At 37.7% G+C, this 7,260-nt stretch overlaps 1 pseudogene across 1 annotated transcript; it reads right to left on the bottom strand.

Moving 5' to 3' along the window:
* Window positions 1–6: 6 nt before the first annotated feature.
* Window positions 7–671, bottom strand: LOC105513966 (annotated as a pseudogene). The gene has a single exon (XR_001002106.1). The product of XR_001002106.1 is annotated as a profilin-2 pseudogene (transcript).
* Between the last annotated feature and the right edge of the window lie 6,589 nt (window positions 672–7,260).

Here is a 7,260-nt window from a genome sequence, read left to right as displayed (position 1 = left end):
TTTCAAGGTATCACGCAAATCATTATTGTGCTGCAATTATGTTGCCAGACAAGGGTTGGTTACATACAGTGGTTAACATACAAATGATCCATTGGGCAAACAGGAATCATGACATTAGAAAATAGGTAAAGAAAAATTAGCTACCATCTATAGTTTGGTAGCACTGTGACCACAATTAGGGTTGTTGATGAAGACAGTTGCTAGGTAGATGAGGAGAGGCTGCTTACATATCAGACCTCCTCAGGTATAAAGCAAATTCATATGCTTTCTTGTTAAGTGTGCCTCCGTGGACACCTTCCTTTCCCATGACTATAACCAGTGCTCTACCAGCTCTGCTGACAGCAACATTGTATGTTGGCTCCCCACGTTGACTCTTTGTCCGGATGTCCATTGTGCAGTCACCATCGATGTATAGACTATCTCTGATCACTGAGCATTTCTTCACGCCAAGAGTCAAACCGTTGGTAAAGAAACCTTCCCAGTCTTTTCCTACAATCATATCTATTTCTATTGGCATAATGCTCTGAAAGATGCCCCCGGCCGTGGCTGCCCGGACGTATTTGGCATCGCAGTAGCCAACAATGGCGGCCTCCTGACAGCAGCCATCGCACATCAGATTATCCACGTAGCTCTGCCAACCGGCCATCTTCGAGCCCTTCGCACTGCAGCGCAGACCGCCACAAGTTAACAGTTTTAAAGAAAAGATTCAACATGTAAATTTATCTGGAAAGGCCAGGGGAGGGGTGAGGTTGGCTAGAGACATAATTAATTCAGAGACTCAAATTTGTCATCAGAGCTCTGTATTTCTAAAGAAGATAGTCAATATCCGCTTATCAGCTCCAACTTCTCTATTATCCTACCTTAACAGCTTCAGCAGAAAAATAGATATCTTTCTCACAATGTTCATAAATAAAGAACCAGAGAAGATGACCTTTGGACTAATACCTGTTGTTAGGGAGATATGGTACAGTGTGGGAAACTCTGATTGGTCAGGGCTGGGTCATGTTATTTCCTCATCCCCTGGTCCATCATATTATTTCTTAAGTTATTTAAAGTCATGGCTATTATTTTTATTTATTTTAGTTGACATAATTGTACATATTAATATAGTACAGTGTGATATTTTTATACATGAATACAATGTGTAATAAGCAAATCAGGGCATTTAGCACACTCATCACATCAAACGTTTACCATTTCTTTATGATGGAAACATTCAAAATCAAATCAAAAAGATAATCCACCACAATCAAATGGGTTTCCTACCAGGGAAGCAGGGATGGTTGAACACACACAAGTGAATAAATGTGACACACCACATAAACATAATTGAAAACAAAAATCACATGATCATTTCAATAGCTGCAAAACAAAAAGCATTCAACAAAATCTGGCATCCCTTTATGATTAAAGCTCTCAGCAAAATCGGCATACAAGGAACATACCTCAATGTAATAAAAGCTATTTATGACAAACCCACAGCCAACACAATACTGAATGAGGAAAAGCTGAAAGCATTCCCTCTGAGAACTGGAAAAAGACAAGGATGCCCACTCTCACCACTTCTCTTCAACACAGTCCTGGAAGTCCTAGCCAGAGCGATCAGACAAAACTGAAAGAAATAAAGGGCATCCAAATATGTAAAGAAGAAGCCAAACTGTCACTGTTTGCTGATATGATTGTATACCTAGAAAACTCTAAGGACTCCTCCAAAAAGCTCCTAAAACTGATACAAGAAATCTGCAACATTTCCGGATACAAAATTAATGTACACAAATCAGTAGCTCTCCTATACTCCAACAGCAACCAGGCTGAGAATCAAATCGAGAACTCAATCCCTTTTTCAATAGCTGCAAACAAAACAAAACAAAACAAAACCACTTAGAAATATACTTAACCTAAGGAGGTGAAAGACCTCTACAAGGAAAACTACAAAACACTGCTGAAACAGGCCGGGCGTGGTGGCTCATGCCTGTAATCCCAGCACTTTGGGAGACCGAGGTGGGCGGATCACGAGGTCAGGAGATCGAGACTATCCTGGCTAACACAGTGAAACCCCGTCTCTACTAAAAATACAAAAATTAGCCAGGCGTGGTGGCAGGCGCCTATGGTCCCAGCTACTTGGAAGGCTGAGGCAGGAGAATGGCGTGAACCCAGGAGGTGGAGCTTGCAGTGAGCCGAGATGGCGCCACTGCACTCCAGCCTGGGTGACAGAGCGAGACCCCGTATCAAAAAAAAAAAACACTGCTGAAACAAATCACAGATGACACAAGCAAATGGAAACACATCCCAGGCTCACGGATGGGTAGAATCAATATTGTGAGAATTACCATACTACCAAAAGAAATCTATAAATTCAATGCAATTCCCATCAAAATACCACCAACATTTTTCACAGAACTAGAAAAAACAATCCTAAAATTCACATAAAACCCAAAAAGAGCCTGCATAGTCAAAGCAAGACTAAGCAAAAACAACAAATCTGGAGGCATCACATTACCTGATTTCAAACTATTCTATAAGGCCATAGTCACCAAAACAGCATGGTACTGGTATGAAAATGGGCCCATAGACCAATGGAACAGAATAGAGAACCCAGAAATAAATCCAAATACTTACAGCCAACTGATCTTCAACAACACAAACAAAAACATAAAGTGGGGAAAGGACACCTTATTCAACAAATGGCGCTGGGATAATTGGCTAGTCACATGTAGGACAATGAAACTGAATCCTCATCTCCCACCTTACACAAAAATCAGCCAAGATGGATCAAGGACTTAAATCTAAGATCTGAAACTATAAAAATTCTAGAAGATGACATCGAAAAAAACCTCCTAGACATTGGCTTAGGCAAGGATTTCATGACCAAGAACCCAAAAGCAAAATGCAATAAAAACAAAGATAAATAGCTGGGACCCAGTGAAACTAAAGAGCTTTTGCATGGCAAAAGAACAGTCAGCTGGTCGGGCATGGTGGCTCAAGTCTGTAATCCCAGCACTTTGGGAGGCCAAGGCAGGAGGATCACAAGGTCAGGAGATGGAGACCATCCTGGCTAACACGGAAATTAGCCAGGAGTGGTGGCGGGCACCTGTAGTCCCAGCTACTCGGGAGGCTGAGGCAGGAGAATGGTGTCAACCTGCGAGGTGGAGCGTGCAGTGAGCCAAGATCACGCCACTGCACTCCAGCCTGGGCAACAGAGCGAGACTCCGTCTCAAAAAAAAAAAAAAAGAAAAGAAAACAGTCAACAAACAGACAACCCACAGAGTGGGAAAAAATCTTCACAATCTATGCATCTAACAAAGGACTAATATTCAGAATCTATAACAAACTCAAATTAGCAAGAAAAAAACAATCTCATCAAAAAGTGGGCTAAGGACATGAATAGACAATTCTCAAAAGAAGATACACAGCTGGCCAAGAAACATATGAAAAAATGCTCAACATCACTAATGATCAGGGAAATGCAAATCAAAAGTACAATGTGATACCACCTTACATCTGCAAGAATAGCCATAATCAAAAAAATCAAAAAATAATAAATGTTGGCATGGATGTGGTGAACAGGGAACACTTTTACACTGCTGATGGGAATGTAAACTAGTACAACCACTATGGAAAACAAGGTGGAGTTTTTTTTTTAAAGAACTAAAAGTTGAACTACCATTTGATCCAGCAATCCCACAATCCCATAATGGGTATCTGCCCAGAGGAAAAGAAGTTATTATACGAAAAAGATACTTGCACACATGTTTATAGCAGCACAATTCACAATTGCAAAAATGTGGAACCAACCCAAATGCCCATCAATCAATGAGCGGATAAACTGTCATACATATATATGTGTGTGTGTGTGTGTGTATACACGGACACACACACATATATATGCATACATATATATATATATATGAGATGGAATACTACTCAGTCATAAAAAGGAATGAATTAATGGCATTCATAGCAACCTGGATGAGATTAAAAATTATCATTCCAAATAAAGTAACTCAGGAATGGAAAACCAAACATCATATGTTCTCACTCATAAGTGGGAGCAAAACTATGAGGATACAAAGGCATAAGAATGACATAATGGACTCCGGGGACTCGGGGAAAGGGAGGGAAGAAGGTGAGGGACAAAGAACTACAAATTGGTCTCAGTGTACACTGCTTGGGTGATGGGTACACATTTGCTCTTTTTAAAATCATACTACTATTTTGCTGTTTGAGTTTCTTGTAAATTCTAGCTATTAATCCCTTATCAGATGAATACTTTGCAAATACTTTCATTCTCTAAGTTGCTGTTTTATCTCTGTTGATTGTTTTCATTGCTGCACAGGAAATTTTTAGTTTGATGTAGTCCCATTCATATATTTTTGCTTCTCTTGCCTGTGCTTTCAAGGTCTTAATCATAAAATCTTTGCTGCATCCAGCACCCTAAAGTGTTTTCTATATCTTTTCTTCCAGTAGTTTCATAGTTTTGGGTCTTGCATTTAAGTCCTTAATTCATTTTCAGTTGATTTTTGTAAATGGTGAGAGACAGCGGTCTACTTTCATACTTCCTAATAGGGATATACAGTTTCCCCAGCATCATTTATTGAAGACACTGTCCTTTTCCCACACATGTTCTTGGCGATTTTATTGAAAATAAATTGAGTGGCTGGGCATGGTGGCTCACACCTGTAATCCCAGCATTTTGGGAGGCTGAGGCAGGCGGATCACGACGTCAGGAGTTTGAGACCACCTGACCAACATGATGAAACCCTGTCTCTACTAAAAATACAAAAATTAGCCGGGCGTGGTGGCACACAACTGTCATCCCAGCTACTCGGGAGGCTGAGGCAGGAGAATTGCTTGACCCCGGTAGGTGGAGGTTGCAGTGAGCCGAGATCGTGCCACTGAGCTCCAGCCTGGGCGACAGAGCGAGACTCCATCTCCAAAAAAAAAAAGAAAAAAAAGAAGAATTGACTGTAAATACATGGATTTATTTCTGGGTTCTCTATTCTGTCCCATTGGTTTATGTGTCCGTTTTTATGCCAATACCTTGCTTGCCATTTTTGTTACTATAGCTGTATATTTTGAAGTCAGGTACTTCCAGCTTTGTTATTTTCACCCAAGATTGTTTTGGGTATTCAGGGTCTTTTATGGTTCCATCCAAATTTTAAGATTTCTTTTTCTATTTCTATAAAGAATGACATTGATATTTTGATAGGGATTGCATTGAATCTGTAGACTGGTTTGGATAATATGGTCACTTTAACAATATTAATTCTCCCAATCCATGATAATGGAATATCTTTCAATTTTTTGTGTTCTTTTCAATTTGTTTCCTTAGTATTTTATAGTTTTCATTACATACTTGGTTAAATTTATTCCTATGCTTTTTTACAGTTACTGTGAATGAGATTTCTTTCTTGATTTTTCGACATTTTGAGTTTGCCTATATGACCTTTATTGTGTTTAGGTACAATCCATCTATACCTAATTGATTGGGAGTTTTTATCATGAAGTGATATTGAATTTTATCAAATGCTTTTTCTGCATCTATGGAGATGATAATATTATTTTTGCCTTTCATTCCACTAATATGCTCTATCATGTTTATGGATTCGTATGGAAATTCTACAGTTTTTGTATGTTGACTTTATATTCTGTAAATTTACTAAATTTGTTTATCAGTTCTGAGAGTTTTTTGATGGAGTCTTTAGGTTTGCGTATAAATAAGATTATGCCATCTGCAAACAGCAGCAAATTGACTTCCTCTTTTTCAATTTGGATGCCTTTTATTTCCTCCTTTTGCCTAATTGCTCTGGGTCGGACTTCCAGTACTATGTATTTTTGTTGTTATTGTTGTAATTTTTTTAAAATTTTCTAACCATTTCCATAGGAATCAGTCTAGTACTATGTTAAATTTGGTAAAAGCAGGCATTCTTATCTTGTTCCAAATCTTAGAAGGAAATCTTTCCACTTTTTTTCCATTATGTATGTTGTCGACTATCGAATTGTCATATGCAGCCTTTATTGAATTTAGGTAACTTTCATCTATACCTAGCCAGTTGAGAGTTTTTATCATGAAATGATGTTGAATTTTATCAAGTGCTTTTTCTGCATCTAGAGATGATCATTTTATTTTTGTCCTTCATTCTGTTGATATGATCTATCGTTTATTGATTTGCAGAAATGTAACCATTCTTGCATCCCCAGAACAAATCCCATTTGATCATGGCATATAATCTTTTTGATGTGTTGTGGATTTAGTTTGCTAGTATTTTGTTAACTTTTGCATCTGTGTTTATCAGTGTATAGTTTTTTATTGTTGTATCCTCGCCTGGTTTTGATAACAAGGTAATGCTTGCTTCCTAGAATAAATTTGAAAGAACTCCTTCCCCTTCAGTTTTTTGGAATAGTTTCAGATGAATTGGTGTCAGTCCCTCTTTAAATGTCTGGTAGCATTGAACAATGAAGGCATCCAGTACTGGGTTTTTCTTTGTTGGGAGACTTTTTATTACTGATTCAAGCTCATTACTCATTATTGATATGTTTAGGCTTTTAATTTCTTCTTGGTTCAATCTTGGTAGATTTTATTATTCCAGCTTAAACTTCATTTGCCCTTATAATCTAATGAGACCTATGGGCCACAATTTTGATTTAGGGTAAAGCAGTTTCCATGGCAGTTAGATTTTTTTAAAAAACTTCTTTCATTGCCCCCACCTTTTTTGTTGTTGTTGTTTCAAGTGAGTTATGAGTTTCTTTTTAACTGAATTGTATAAGCAAAATATCTGCAAGTAGCCTTGAATTAGTAACAAATCAATCTTTTGTTTACCAGTCTTGTGTGCTTAATTAGCAAATGTGGGCAGGGAAGAATTTTAACTGTTTTTTTTTTTCTTTCTTCACTTTTTCCTTTTTTGGCTTTTGCATGGCACAAAAAACAAAATTTTTATGTTGAACATGGATATCTTATATTATTGCTCTGAGATCAAGATTTTGACCTATTTGGTCTGAGGGCCTAACTTTTATAAACATTTTTTTTCTTTTATGTTACTAATTTTTCAATTAAGTGTTTCATTATTGTACATAGTTGTTAGGGAAACCTAAATTTATATCTAGGTGGTTGATTACCATGGAGCTATTGTAATCTGTGAAGTCATTAATTTCAAAGCCTTTAAGACTGTTTTCTTTCCTTGACTGAAATGCCATAAGCAGTGAGTTTTATCTCAACACCTGTAGAAATGTCAGCAGGTTCAAGAAGGCAGAAAAAAAAAA

The sequence above is a fragment of the Colobus angolensis genome, unplaced genomic scaffold, assembly GCF_000951035.1.
Source record: "Colobus angolensis palliatus isolate OR3802 unplaced genomic scaffold, Cang.pa_1.0 Scaffold238, whole genome shotgun sequence".
Taxonomy (NCBI): domain Eukaryota; kingdom Metazoa; phylum Chordata; class Mammalia; order Primates; family Cercopithecidae; genus Colobus; species Colobus angolensis.
The sequence above is the reverse complement of the archived record's forward strand: the minus strand, read 5'-3'. Positions and strand labels throughout refer to the sequence as shown.